Source organism: Ursus americanus, chromosome 10 (assembly GCF_024610735.1).
Source record: "Ursus americanus isolate L20-20 chromosome 10, mUrsAme1.1.p, whole genome shotgun sequence".
Classification (NCBI taxonomy): Eukaryota; Metazoa; Chordata; class Mammalia; order Carnivora; family Ursidae; genus Ursus; species Ursus americanus.
Window position 1 is genome coordinate 29,694,091 of NC_142136.1, and position 15,664 is coordinate 29,709,754.

Consider the following 15,664-nt stretch of genomic DNA (forward strand, 5'->3'; position numbering starts at 1 on the left):
CTGTGCTGTCCACTATCATAGCCCTTTGCCATATGTGGCTACTAAGCGCTTGAAAACTGGCTAATATGACCGAGAAGTACATTTTTAACTTAACTTAAATTTATTTAAATGTGTGCAGCCATGTATAACCAGAGGCTACCGGGTTGGATAGTACAGCTCCATACCAGCCTGGTGACCCTTCAGTGAGGCCCTCGCCACAGTTCAGTCCTGCGATGTTTCCTAAGCAAGGGGTGGTCTGTAAGGGCCCACATTAATCGCACTGAGGTCATTTAAAAGTCTCGCTGCAATTTTCTACAACATCAAGAAGCTGAATTCAAGGGGCGCCTGGGTGGCTCAGTCTGTGGGCGTCTGACTCTTGATTTTGGCTCAGGTCATGATCTCGGGGTTGTACGATTGAGCCCCGCCATTGTCCCTGCATTTAGCGGGGAATCTGCTTGAGATTCTCTCTCTCCCACTCCCTGGGCCCCTCCCGCTCCTCGTGCTCTCTCTTTCTCTTTCTAAAATAAATAAATAAATCTTCATAAAAGAAAGCTGAATTCAAGAGGGGGCAGCTAGTCTATGGTGCAGAGGAACATTATGCCAGAATTTGGACTGTTCCTGGTCAAACAACTTCTCCCCCAAAGATAATAAAAATTTCTGAAGGTTCACCAATCTAATGTAAGAATAAAAGCATAGATCTCATGACAGTGCTGTGAACCTGTGAATACTATGTTTATATTATTCATAACAACACCGAATACTGTCATTATCTGACAGTCCCTCTCATTATTATAACGAATGAAACTTCCCAGGCTTCTCTGTTCCTGACAGTGACAGAGCACAGGTCAGAAGTGGTCTGTACTGTGGACACTGATGGGCTGGTTGCTCCCTCCACAAGGGTTGGAGAGAGGCCTTGCTTTCATCAGCCCGTGGCTGTTCCCTTCTCTGCCAATGCCTTGTCCCCTTTTGTAGACGTCATCATATACTTGCAGCTCCTTCCAAGGGAAACTTTGTCGTAGTTCTCCACGAAGAAATGGTCTCAGATGGCCATGCATGGCATCACATGACTTGTCCCCAGTTGTAGTTCATTGTTCCAAAAGCAGCCAATTCACAGGCTGTCTAGAGGCCTATACTATGATCTGGCCCCAAAAGATGAGTTGTGCCAGCTCAAGTCTCTCTGCCAGGAATGGGATCTGTGAATCATAATGGTAGGGAAGAGGCCAGCGGTGGGAGCTGAAACACAAGTTGCTTAGGAGAAAACCAGGGAGTTATGTTGGTACAATGAGGTCATGACAGACCAAGGTCAGGAGGAGGCAGAAATGATAAGGAAGATGGAAAGGCAGAAACTGTGAGTCAGCAGATGCGAGCCAGGGAACAGAGTAGCAGATCAGCATATGAGGGGGCCATCTCGGGCTGCTGGGGAACGGCAGAGACAAGGGAGTAGCAGCGGAGCCACACTGATGGCAAAGTCGTAGGACGAGAAGTACCAGTACCTGGTGCTGAGGCCGTGGGGAACTGGGCATCTGAATCGCCCTGTCTCTGTGAGTCTGATTCTATCTTTTCTTCTCTGTGTGAAGAAAGACTGTTGGCTTCTCCTGGGTTCCCTAGTATGGGTCTGTATTAGGAAGGGTTTTCCAGAGAAACTGAACCAATATTACACACACACACACACACACACACACACACACACACATATCTGTACATATATGCATATATATATTGTATAGAGAGGGGTGTGTATGTATCATGGGGGGAGAGATTGATTGATTTTTTAGGAACTGGGCCACATGATTGTGGGGACTAGAAAATCTGAAATTTGTAGGGCTTGAAATTCAGGTAAGAGTTGAGGTTGCTGTCTTGAGTCTGAATTCCATATACAGCAGCAGGTTGGAAACTTGGACATTGTTTCTATGTTGCAGTTTTGAGGAGAATTTCTTCCTCTTTTGGAAACCTCCATCTTCTCTCTTAAAGGGTTCAACTGATTAGATGAGGCCCACCCACATTATGGAGGGTAATCAGCTTTACTCAGAGTCTACTGATTTATATGTTAATCACATCTAAAAAATACCTTCACAGCAACAACTTGATTGGTGTTTGACCTACTAACTGGGTACCATAGCTTAGCCAAGCTGATGCATAAAATTAACCATCACAGAACCCTTACTAAAAATCTCCTCTTGCTTGAGGCAACTTTAATCTCTGTCCTTTTCTTAAGTTTCTTTCAGCTCGTAAATGGTGAAGAAGGATCTGAGCCCAGCAATCTGACTCAAAACTTGAATTTTTAACCACTAAGAGCTTACATCATTTTGTCCTACATCTATCATTTACTAATTCATTTCTTTATTCAGGAACATTAGTTGGGGACCTCCTAAATGGTTGGCATGGTATTAGATTCTGGAGAGACAGAGAATAAATAATTAAAATATGTAATACTATATATTAAATAAAATAATTAAATATGATTAAAACAATTTCTTATATAATGCAATATAGTAAATGTATTTTAAATATAATTAAAATATTTTATTATTTATTTATCTTTTAAAGATTTTATTTATTTATTAGAGAGAGAGAGAGCACAAGCAAGGGGAGGAGTAGAGGGAGAGGGAGAAGCAGACTCCCCACCAAGCAGGAAGCCTGATGTGGGGCTCCATTTGGGACTCTGGGATCATGACCTGAGCTGAAGACAGATGCTTAACTGATTGAGCCACCCACGTGCCCCAGAATAAAATATTTTAAATGTAAAGTTAGATCTGATGTGATGGTAGATGAGAGTGGAAGGCACAAGGAGGAGGGACAGCTGTTGTGGTTGGGAGGTGTGTTTAGGGAAGGTTTTCTACTGGGCGACACTGGATGTCAGATTTGAAGGGTGAATCAGCATGAGCTAGTTAGGAGGAGAGAGTGGAGAGTGGTATAAGGAAGGATATGGGTGGAGGGCTACTGCAGGCTAGGGACCAGCAGGTACAGAAGCACATGGCCTGGAGAACAGAGAACAGAGCACATTACAGATATATTAGCAGGAAATCTTGATTTCAGTTCCTTGGAATAGTGACTTGCATTTCATTCTTTCTCCCTCCATTCCATTTAGCCCCCAGCTACTTAATTGAGGTCTTAGGTATCCTACACTCTTTATTAAAATTATTGAATAAATGAACAGATAACTAATAAAGAATATACTTTATCTTGATAACCAAATTCTTCCACAAGCCTATTTGCTGCCTTCTGAGACCAGAAAACTGAGATCAACAGGTCTCACCTGGTAAATACTTCTTGTTCTTTCAAATAATCTTTTGATGATGATACTTAAATTTTTGCATAGATAATCCCCTTTCTGCATAGACAGTCGAGGACTGGTTATGGCCATGAAGTAGGTAGGCTGAGGAAGAGCCTGAAGACTGTATTGAGTCTAGGCCCAAGCAGTGCATTGCTGCCATTGACGATGGGGGACAGCTGCTCCAGACAGCTCCCTCTGGCACCGGCGATGAGGAAGGAGGAATCTTGAGTTCATGTTGAACAGAACCAGTGGGCCATCTGAAGGGCCAAAGGGCAGGGTGGTGAATTGGGATGAAAATTTCAAGAAACAGTGTACATGCACCACACATGTGTGAACATACATGTAATGTGTGAGGAATGTTTCAGATCATGGATGTTTTTTATTTAAAGGAGTGTTAATACAGAACAGTGATATAGGGACTGGTCTTGTGCTAAATAATGTTAGAAAGCTTTGATTTTTTAATTATGTATTTTAAAATTTAAAGGGAACTGATTAATTGGGCTTAATTCAATGCACTGCTTAGAGGCAATCGGCTAGTAAAAATATATAAGATTTTTTCCCTCATATCCCAAAAGGCTTGCACTGGTACATACACAGATACATATACAGTATTAGGACTACACATAATGATGAAAATAATTAGCCACAACTCACTTCATCTAACTGCAGCCTTTTAGTAAAGGGTAGCCCACAGGTTCATATGGGATTCCAAATTCTTCTCGGGATGATATTTTTTAGGCTCTAAGCTTGAAACTGCTATTGACTGTTATTTCTGAATAAATTTTTCAGTTTTTCTGAGCCACAATTTCTTCATAAGTAGAGTTAGGGGCCAAAGTAGTTGATCTTTCCAATTCATAAAATGTGTTCATCAGAGGAGTTCATATTTAAAAGAGTACTTTGAAAAGTCTATGATCTGATACATGTCTAAGAAGTAGAGCTAGTTTTCACTCATTTATTTATTTAACATACTGAGCATATTACAAGGATGCCTGGGTGCCTCAGTCGGTTAATCGTCTGTCTTCAGCTCAGGTCATGATCTTAGGGTCCTGGGATCAAGCCCTGAGTAGGGCTCCCTGCTCAGCAGGGAATCTGCTTCTGCCTCTCCCTCTGCCCCTACTCACCCCCCCCACCCCGCTCGTGTTCTCTCTTGTCCACTCTCTCTCTCTCTCAAATAAATAAACAAATAAAATCTTATATTGAGCATATTACAATGATTGTTTATGTATAATTACATATGTATAATATATGCTGTGCTAATTGCTGAGGTCACATTGATGAAAAAAGAGATGTTCCTGCTTGTGTGGTCTCCTTGGAGGGGGTGAAGACAATCGGAAGATTCTCGAGGGTGTCTCTGTTACCACTTAATAGGTGTGTGATTTCTGGTAGGCGTAGAATGGAAGGTCATAGTACCTTTTAGGACTGTATCATAAGATGCTTATGAGAATTAAATGTCCTAACTGTTGCAAATTATAGAAAGTGATATACAAACGTGCTTCTACTATGAAATATCAAGCGGAGAGAGAAAAGAAATTTAAAGAAGTTTGAACCGTGGAGACTTCCCCGAACAAAGGATAGGGGAAAAGGGGAAAAAAAGGGGAAAGTAGAAAACTGACAAAGAAGAGGGTGGAAAAATGAGAGGAAATAACCTGGGAAATATAAATTAGTTGTATTAAAAATACTTTTCAGGGGCGCCTGAGTTGCTAGTCAGTTAAGTGACCGACTCTTGATTTCTGCTCAGGTCGTGATCTTGGGTTTGTGGAATCAAGCCCCCTGTAGAGGTCCATGTTCAGTGGGGAGTCTGCTGGAGATTCTCTCTCTCTCTCTCTCTCTCTCTCGCTCCCTCTGCCCCTCCCCCCCAAATAAATAAATAAATCTTAAAAAAATATTTTTCAGATTTTATCTTGTTAAACATATTAAATTTACGAGTCTTATTCCAGCACTATTTCCTTCAAAATTTGGGTAAAAAGTACATTAAAAAAAAAAACTTCTCTAATTTTTGTATTCAAATTCTAAGTTTATTTCTTATTTAAAGAAAGAAGAGTCAGCTCTACAAAAATAGTCTGCATTTGCACTTTATCCTGAGCCTTTTTGACACCTTGGCTTGTAGAGATCTTTTTGCTCTGAACTTGGGGAAAGGGCAAGCGATGTTGCAGTAGAATGAGTCTACCCTGCTGACCATAGATTTGCAGCCCTGCACAGGAGCGCACGTGGTGGCTAAGATTTGGCACCAAACCTTCACATTTAGGAAGAAAAAGTCTTGCTGTTCGAGATAACGGTTTCACTGGTTTTGTTGAAGGAAGTTAGGCAAGATTAAGGGCTTTGTTGAGACAAGAACAAAAATAAGCTAAGAATCTGGCAAATGTCGAAGAGCATATTTTCAAAGTGAATATGATACCTTGCTTTTCAAGTATTATGATTCTGCTAGTCACATTTTGGTTGAAAATCTAATCTTGTTCCGAGGCTAAAAGGATAAATTGATACTCTCTCGGCAACAAGGAAAACGTGGAAAGGTAAAACTATTTGATTATTTCTACTCTGACATGTAGAGAAACTGTCATTTTAACCAACGAAATTAATTAGTATGACATTGTATTCAAAGCTTTCCTACAAGTAAAGAACGTGTTTGTGAGTAGTTTTGCTGACATTTTTCTAGTCCCCTCTCTTCCTTGGCTGTCAGCGTTTTGTTAATGCTTTATAGTCCTCTTGATTTAAACTCTAATCATTATCTACTTTGATTCAGTCATAAATCTCAAAATATGTTGCTGAAAGAAAACCTTTGATATTTAGGGCAAATTTTTAATGCTTTGTCTTCCTCTGGAATGACCAGTTTTAAAGGAAAAAATGCTGACTCATAATCACACTTTCCATGCATACATTATTTATGACACATTTTCTCTGAGCATGAAGAATTTCTTCTGAGAGCCCAAACTTGCAGGAACCCAGGTATCCGGGCCGAAGCATCCACAAGTGGATTGTCTTCAAGGGAACAGGTTATCTTAAATTTATGCCGCAATCAAGAATAAAGGTAGATAAACCCTTTTTATATTGTCACCACAGGGAGGAAAAGGACAAATGAATACTTACGGCTTTGTATCTTTTCTTACATATCTCACCAGAAAAAGATTTTCCCGGTCATAGCATCTTTGCTAAATTAATTTCCAGAGGGACCGTGCTGTTCAATTGAATCTTTGCGAGATTTTACCCTGGTGTTCTAAAAAGAAAAATGACTCGGTGTGATATGTTTTATTATTTTTTTGAATAATACGAGGAATAGTTCATAAAATATTTTGGTCAGCAAGTGTTCCAGAGCCAGTCGTGGAGATTAAGTTGTCAAATTAAGACAGAGAGGTTATAGAATACTTGTCTGAGATGGTTTAACTGTTCCTGTGTCAAGCTGAAAAGTAGCTTTATGTTAATGTATTTATTTCAGAGAATGAAACATGGAATAACTCCAGTTTTGCTTATGCTCAGCTCTCTCATTTTAAAGTGAGAGGATAGTCTTTTATGGAAAAATTTAAAAACATTGAATGAATCCCTGAAGCATGAAGTAAAGAGGTATGATTTCTTTTTTCCTATAGCACACACATGTTAACTTTTTCTTTAGTGTATTTTGTTCTGTGAAAAAGATATATTTTCACGTGGTCCGTTTTTTTGTTTTTTTTTTTTGCTCCAGTTTTGAAGCTAATAGAAAAGATACCCCCGCCAAATTTCAGGGCGGGAAAAGTATTGGCATGCTTTTATGCTATCCGAAAGTAGACCCATCATTAGCATCTGAGTCACTTTGGGATTTAGAAGAATGAAACAAAAAGTTTTGTGTGTGTATGTGTGTGTTTTCTCTTTTTTCTCATTATTTTGCACAATTTTTGCTTATAATTTTAAAACTGAAACTCATTTCAAACATCAATATCAAAAGTTGACTGATTTGTTAGGGTGTATGAGCCTTCAACAATTACGTTATTTTTATTTTCTTAAAAGATTTTTGTAGTTTCAATTAAAGGTCTCAATTCCTATGTACAAGGATGAATAAAAATTGATTATCAAAAGAATAACAAACCCAGCCACAAGTTTAAAAGAGGGACCTGCATAGGAAGACAAATATTAAAAAAAATAGTTTAGTTAAAAATTAATTTCCTGCCAAGAATCTTTTGGTTCTCCCAGGATTGTTGACAAAGTGTCACGCTCTCTGTGGTAGGTTAGTAGATGGTGACGCTGTGTTAGTGGTGATGAATGCGTGGATGCAGACACTGACTCTGCCTTATCAGAGGAGGCGGATTACCAGTTAGTCTTCTGTGGTCTCAGTCGGATGTTATATACGGGATGCTAGAACTTCAGGATGCTAGAAAGTTTGACATATGAATGAGCAAAACGAGTAGAATTTTATTTTGTGGAAGAAATTAAATGCCAACAAGTCAAGCGTAGTTTTCTCAAGCTCTTTCCCCCCCAACCTAAGAGTCTATTCCTGGGTTTTATAAACTTAGTGTATGAGTACTAATCAGAAAAATACTCGTGGGCTATTTGTTGAGAAGCTTTAAACCAAAACCGTGAAAGGTCATTCTTCAGATCTAGCCATGGGGCCTCAAAGCAATGCCACTTAGCTTGTCATTTTTAGGTAATGGACTTTCATCGGACCAAGGTGGAACTTTTAAAATGAAATTGACCTTCCAATATCACTATCATTTATTTATGAAAGGAAGTGGGACCAAGAGAACTTTACCTTTGCTTTTACATGCATGAGTTTTTATTTTCGGTTTGATATTAGAACTTACATGCTAAGTACAACTTCTTTGAAATGATATATGGAAATGGAGTGCCTGTCCAAGGAAATCAGTGGGTGGTACTGGGGAGGCTGCAGTGACTGGCATTTTTCTATGGCATGAACTTAACATTTTATAATTTTGTCGTAGTACCTATCTACTAGCCCAGCTAGAACCGATGTCATTTTTTTCTTCTGCCATTTTCTTTTTAGTTAGAGGTGTCACGGCTTGTAATGATTTGTAGATAGCTTTCTAAACTAATGAAATAAATATGTGTCAAGTGTATTTTTTTTTCTATTTTAAGTTTTAATAGTTATCCCCTGAGTTCATTTTTTTGCCATGCTTAAAGGTAACTTTAGGATGGGTTCTATTTCGTTGATGTTGAAATAGAGACCTCTGGAAACTCACGCTGTGCTACCGCATGACCTGAGCTGCACTGTTGCTACCAGGGAACATGCTTCACAACTTTCTTGGTGAAGTTAAATTTGTATTTGTAGAATTAACCAGAGCATATAAACTGAGAATTCCTTTAATCTCCCCATACTCAGTCTTAGGCATGGAATAATTAAAGACAGTTTAGGTTTCTTTTTCTTGTTCTGTATCTAAGTGATTATCCTTTTTTTTTTTTAATTTTATGTATTTATTTGAGAGAGAGAGAAAGTGAGCAGAGGGAGGGGCAGACAGAGAGGGAGAAGTAGACTCCCCGCTGAGCAGGGAGCCCCATATGGGGCTCAGTCTGGATCCCAGGACCCTGAGATCATGACCTGAGCTGAAGGCAGATGCTTAATCCACTGAGCCATCCAGGCGCCCCCCCAAGTGATTGTCCTAAATGAACTAATCCCCCACCCATTCTAAAACATGTTCTACTTTGCTCTGTGACTTTGGTCCTTCTGTGGACCCTTGTGCCACATCCTGGGTGACTCCAGATCAACTTGAATGACAACAGCTTCTCCGAGTTTTGACTTACTTACCTCTGACGGCTTCTCCCACCTCCGTCTTCATCAAGTCCTTCAGAAGCCATAATTTGCTTTGTCATCCTCCATACGTCATCACTGAAATCTCATATCCAGATGTCCTCTTTCTGGACACAGCCTCCAACAAAGAGCTTCAAGCTCTTTGTTTTATTAGGCTTTCCAGACTCTTGATTCCTCTACATTTTCTGTCTCTGTCACCCATATTCTATAGTTAATTCATTTCCCAGCCCATTTAGATGTTCTGCTCCATCACTTCAGACTCTCTTTTGACACGATCAACTCTTTTGTTCCCATGTCCTTCTCTCATGTCTGCTTGGCAAAATATCAAGCCTGGATGAATCCATCAGTCTTCTATACCTGAGTCTTCTGATTAGAAAATCTCCCCATTAGCAGATTGGTCCCACTGAAGATTTAATGGGTTTAACTGGGTTCTCAGTACTTCTTGGCCTTGACTCTTTGTTTCACCCAGGAACATGGCCTGAATCTTCATTTATATGAGACTCCTTTTATGCTTTGGAAAAAGAAATCAAGGCTTTCTTTATAAATGAGTTTGACTATTTCTTCTCAAGCTTCCCTTTAGCATTGGCAACCCTAATTGTGATGCTGAAAGATCCGTGGTAAATTTGGGCCAATTTTCCAATGTGGTGGGAGGTCCTTGGGCAGGGAACTGATACTGAAAGTCTGGTGGGAGGTGGCATGATGGTACTTGGAAGTCTTTCTGGTTTATGACATGATCTCAGGTGGTAACTCATCTGTAAGTGGGCTGGAAAAGTTGTCAGCCCTCAGTTAAGTGTCTGGGCTCAGGGAAGAGCTTCCGCCTTAGTAGTGGGACAGGAAGGCCCAGTCAGAAACTGAGCGAGAAGGCCATACGTAGTGTGCTCCGTGGTGGGGGAGAGTAAGTGTCAGAGAAGGGCACATTCCAACTGTGGTTCCCAGAGCTTACCCAGGCACACTAGAGACTGGTGGTCTTACCACAGGATTGATTTGAGATCTTACTTAATGCCTCTTTGTCAAGAACGATTTGGAGAAATGGGTGAACTGAGTGTACAGGTGGGTGGGGCTGGTGAAACTCTGGGGGTGACAGTGATGGAGTGGCATTAGACATGAAGCAAAAGAGCTAAATTAGGGCCAACCCGCTGAAGGCTTTGCCTAAGGACAAAGAATCCTATTAACTGGAAACTGAACCAATAGGAAAGAGTCAACTATAATGTTTCTTTTTGTATAATATTATTTCATTCGTATAAAAGGGATGGGAGGAAACTTTTAAACCAAAGAATCAACTGTTGGTTTGCCATGTGAGGACAGTACACCTTATGGACATTTTATTTATTTATTTATTTATTTATTTATTTATTTATTTATTTATTTTTAATGATTTTTTTTTTTCATCTTATGGACATTTTAGACCTGGACATAGCTTTCTGGTCTGTGGCTTTCTGGCTCTGTCTTCTGCATGCTAATCTTCCAGTTTCAGTATATTCAGGGAAAATAAACTGATTTGAGTATTAGCCTAATCAAAGTACAGGAGGGCAGATCTGCTGTAATAACATAATATGCTATAATCCAAAGCTTAATGTATTTGTATCCTGCTTTAGGCAACTATAATATGTTAGTAGATATTTCCATAAAAAATCAATCAGAGGATAGTTATCTGCTTTACAAAATTTTCATTATAAGATTTTGTAAAAAAAAAAAAAAAAAAAACCCTAATTTCCTCTAGGCATTTAAAATCTGATTTGGTGTACTAAGATTCCATTTGCACACACATTTATCCTGATTAATAATAAAGTAGGATTTATTAATAAGAATAGACATTTTTGAGTTTAGGCTTAAAAATGTCAGTGTAAGGATAGAGCTCAGTGCTCTGGCTTTTCAGCAGATCAAGAGGCTAGTTTTCTACAGTGTGGAGGTCCCTTAAAAAGTTAAAAATTGAGCTACCCTATGATCCAGCCATTGCACTACTGGGTGTTTACCCCAAAGATACAGACGTAGTAAAGAGAAGGGCCATATGCACCCCAATGTTCATAGCAGCATTGTCCACAATAGCTAAATCGTGGAAGGAGCCGAGATGCCCTTCAACAGATGACTGGATTAAGAAGTTGTGGTCCATATATACAATGGAATATTACTCAGCTCTCAGAAAGAACGAGTTCTCAACATTTGCTGCAACATGGACGGCACTGGAGGAGATAATGCTCAGTGAAATAAGTCACACAGAGAAAGACAATTATCATATGGTTTCTCTCATCTATGGAACATAAGAACTAGGAAGATCGGTAGGAGAAGAAAGGGATAAAGAAAGGGGGGGGTAATCAGAAGGGGGAATGAAACATGAGAGACTATGGACTATGAGAAACAAACTGAGGCCCTCAGAGGGGAGGGGGGTGGGGGAATGGGATAGACCGGTGATGGGTAGTAAGGAGGGCACGTATTGCGTGGTGCACTGGGTGTTATACACAACTAATGAATCATCGAGCCTTACATCGGAAACCGGGGATGTACTGTATGGTGACTAACATAATATAATAAAAAAACATTTAAAAAAAAAAGAGGCTAGTTTTCTTAACTGAAGGCTAGGTATGACATGGGTGTCAAAAGGCCTAGGGTGACATGGGTGTCAAAAACTGGGCCTTCAGCCTGAGCCTCAGTTTACTAGAAATCAAGATCCAGAAGAGAGTGTCAAAGATGCCACACAGACCATAGCTGCGGACCTCCTGCCCCATTTTTCCGAGGGACCTGACAGGCTCAGTGCCTGTAAAGGTGTTGGGGACAGTGCAGAAACTGGGGCTGCATCAAAGTCGTAAAGGATGAAGACATAAAGGACGCTCAGCTTGAAGAAAAGAAGGAGGGAAGGGTGGTGACGGCTCCTTCGAGTTTGATGTGTTGGCATATGGAAGGCGGCTTGGGTTTAGCTGCTGTTGTTTTAGATTTGGAATTCCAGGTGGGCATTACAGAGAGGCAGTCTTCTCTTCCTCACAGTGTGTCAAGGTTTGTTTGTGTGTTTTAGAGGATTTTTGTAATGAGATAAGGGGTTGGTCTGGAGGCTTCCATGTCTCCTTCCATTGACTGCTTAGTTTAAATTTATCCCATCAGGTGAGCTACTCACTTGTTCTTTTTTGTTATTTATACTTACATATCACTTACGATGCGTCTGGAACTGTTCTAAATGCTGTACAAATATCAACCATTTCACTTATTTTAACATCCCTACAATTTAGGTTTAACCCACATTTTATAGATCTGGATACTGAGGCCCAGAGATGTTAAGTTACTTGCACAGAGTAACACAGCAAGAGCCAGATCCCCATACAGGCTGTCTTTATTTTAGGAATATGTGTCTTGAGGATTATATTATACTTGAATTATATGTGTGGTGGCTCTGTTCTTGGTATATTGTTGAGCTATTGCCTGAAAGTGACTTTTATCTTTATTATTATGATGATTTAAAGTTTTTCTTATCAGGGAAGAGTTTCTGATTCACCTCGATTCACATATGCATGTTTTGCTAGAAAACAAATATATTGCTTTGTGTCCCCTGTGGCCCAAATCATTTTCAAATAGTAGTTTGGATCATTTGAATCCTTCATCAGCTCAGCCTCTACTCCCACATTTGTAAGTTCTAGTGAATTTTAAAGAAAAATGACATTTCTCCTAATTGCTCCTTTCACAATCCATGTAATTTCTTTACAATCACAGCATCTTATGTTATACCTCCATGACTTGGAAGAACTAGTTATTTCCAAATTTTAACTCCCTGTCAGGGGTAATCTCAGTACTGGAGGGTATATGGCTTATTAAACACAGAATGGTGTTTGCTGTTCCTTGGGCTCACAACCTCGGAAGCCTCATCTGTTGGCAGACAGCTGTAACACACCCATAATAGCCTTCCCAGTGTTTATGTTTAGTTCATGAAGCAGAAAATATGACAGGTTCTGTATCTTTCAAACATCTCCCCCCAAACACTAGTTAATCCCCTGGCTTTCAAAGGCCAACAAAATTTATCTTTCTGCTGGCAGCAAGAATATAGTTTCTTTTTTTCCCAGTCTTATCTAGATGCTATTTACTGACACTGTTGTTTAGCCAAGATGACTATAATTTTTCATATGATATTAAACAGACAAACCTTTGTTTCCAGAATGTGAACTAATTTTATGAAGAAAAATTTATCAATTACTTAGTCTGGGTTCCAGTTTTTTTCATTCTTTTTTTTTTTTTTTATTGAACTGGTGGAATAATTTTAGAGCTGAAGAAGTACCATCTTAAACAAGTCCATAGACAATTTAAAATTAGTTTAATAATGTATTAATTTCAGTGAGCAATTTGATCATCTAAATAACAATAACACAAAAGGACTATTGGAAACATTCCTCTGCAACACTGTCCACGAGCTGCAATGCTTTTACCACTTTGATTGTGTCTACAACTGTAACAGACTTCAGCAGAGAGCAGGAAGGGGCTGAGGACTGACTGGGCAGGAGCACCTTTTTGAAAACCACCAGAGCCTGGAAAAACCAGCCACCAGAATAAAATTGATAGGGTGGAGAGACACAAGTGATGAGGAGATGTGTGCCTCCCTCCTGTGATGTTTGTGTCAAGGGTAATGAGTGCACCAGTAACAGGTACACCGGTTATCCAGAATGTGGCTTCCTGGGAGGCAGGAAGTGGACAGCCTACAGCGTGAGCAGCCGGAAGTGGGAGCCATACCCGAGAGCCAGAGGATGGAATGGAGGAGACCTGGAAGGAAGGGCTTTCTGGATATTTCCAGGATTTGGCATATGCTGGCTAAGATGGAAGGCTGAACATGTGGAAGCTAGCTGATAAGGTTTACTCTAGCGAAAGACTTTGCCACCCGTCTGTGGCAATGGCTGTATCTGACTGGGGCAGATTGATACCTCTGCGTTAGTCTCAAGAGAAATATAGGGTCTGTGCAGGTATCCGTCAGGGATACTTTTGGCTGCATGTATTGGAAAACCTGAATATGATGTCTCACTTGTAAAGGAGTTTGTTTCTCATGCCCTGGAGAAAAATCTGTAGGGGGTTGTTGCTGGCACTGGTTCAGGGGCTCAGTGATGTTAGTCCTTATGTCTCTGATTCTTTTGGGATTTCCTTCACTGGCCAAGGAAGGTTCCTGCAGCCCAGCCAGCATTTCAGTAGAAAAAAAGGAGTTCAGCAGGCTGCTGAACTGTGTCATGTGGACATTCCAAGCTGGGAGAGGACCCAGGGAAGAGGCTGGAAGTGGGGTTGATCAACCAACAATGTCTGCTTCATCAGACTTTCCTGCTAACTAAACTTTGTAATACAATCTCTTGAGATGAGGTTTTTTTGTTTTTTGTTTTCTGGAAAGGAGAGGGTATGTGAATACAAAATATAAAATATCCTGTGATATTCCATGGCACTATTTTCTGAGAATTAGTGAGATTAATAGATTATGGTGCCTTATAATGATGATGATGATGATGGTACTAATAATAGCTAATGCATACAGCTTCCTATGTGCTAAGCTCTGATTTAAATGCTGTATGTAAATTACTTTTTAAAAATTTGTCAACAACACTATGAGGTGGAAACTAGTATTATTATTCCCATTTTACACATTGGGTAACTGGGGCCTTTGAGTGACTAAATGGCCTATTCACAGTCACCTAGCTGGCATGTGGGGAAGCTAACAGTTACACCCTGCAGTCTGGCCCCAGGGCTTATGCTCTTTACCACGTGCTTTTTAAATTTTTAGGTTTTTAATTAAAAGATTGTATTTATTTATTTGAGAGAGAGACAGCATGATGAGCGGGGGGAGAAGCAGGCTCCCCTGCATCAGGACTGGATCCCAGGACCCTGAGAGCATGACCTGAGCCAAAGGCAGACACTTAACCCACTGGGCCACCCAGGCGTCGCTCAATTTTTATGTGTTTAAGGATGGTGCCTACCTCTTTAACATTATTCTAAGTTTTACTGTCATTATTATTTTTCCTAATGATTATGTAATTCTATGGTCCTGAAAAGATTAAAAACAATGTAAATATGCACATTCGCCCCATCTCCAAAAAGTGGAATCACCGCTAGACGAACAAAGCCTGCACAGGCGAGATGGAAGGATGGGATGTTGCATCCAGATACTGTGCGGTTGGCAGGAGAAGGCTGTGTTAATCCAGTTCCACCCATTTTGAAAAGTCTGGACCAGATTAGAGCCATTAGGGAAATCAGAATGCAAGGTTCAGGTTGGAGACATGACATATTTTAAAGCTTGGCAGTTGAATGATTCCAGCTTATGTGTAACTTTGGGTATAATTCATTTTGTCACCTGCCTGAGCCAAACAGAATTACTTCCTGCTGGTGTTTTTCTTCTGTGCTAATGGTTTTGAACATCTAGACTAAACAATTTACTTTTTATACAGAGGCAAAATTTCACAAAATGCCAACATTCAATCAACCAGCTTCTCACCTATCAAAATTGGATAAAAATCTGAGTGTGTATGTGAGTTTGAGTGTGTATGTATGTGTGTATAAAACAAATAACTGAACCAGTTGGTTGCAAATGGAAAAAAAAACCCTACTAAGTATTTTCAATTAAAACACTAGAGGTAAAGAAAGAATAAACATACAGCATATGCCTGATATGATGAGCTGTAATTGGAGGAAAAGTGTCAGCTGCTGAAGAGAGCCGTTAGCTAGGGGTGAGAAGAAAC

At 40.0% G+C, this 15,664-nt stretch overlaps 1 long non-coding RNA gene across 2 annotated transcripts in view; it reads left to right on the forward strand.

Annotated features, from left to right (window-relative positions):
* LOC123801171 (uncharacterized) overlaps nucleotides 1-15,664 on the forward strand; it is a 140,860-nt gene that overhangs the window by 29,768 nt on the left and 95,428 nt on the right. The window contains exon 1 of one of the 2 annotated variants that reach the window (XR_006782132.2): nucleotides 6,717-6,808. The exons of the other annotated variant lie outside the window; for it this stretch is intronic. This is a non-coding gene — a long non-coding RNA (uncharacterized LOC123801171). Of the gene's footprint in view, nucleotides 1-6,716; nucleotides 6,809-15,664 lie in introns of those variants that run through there. 2 annotated transcript variants of the gene reach the window in all.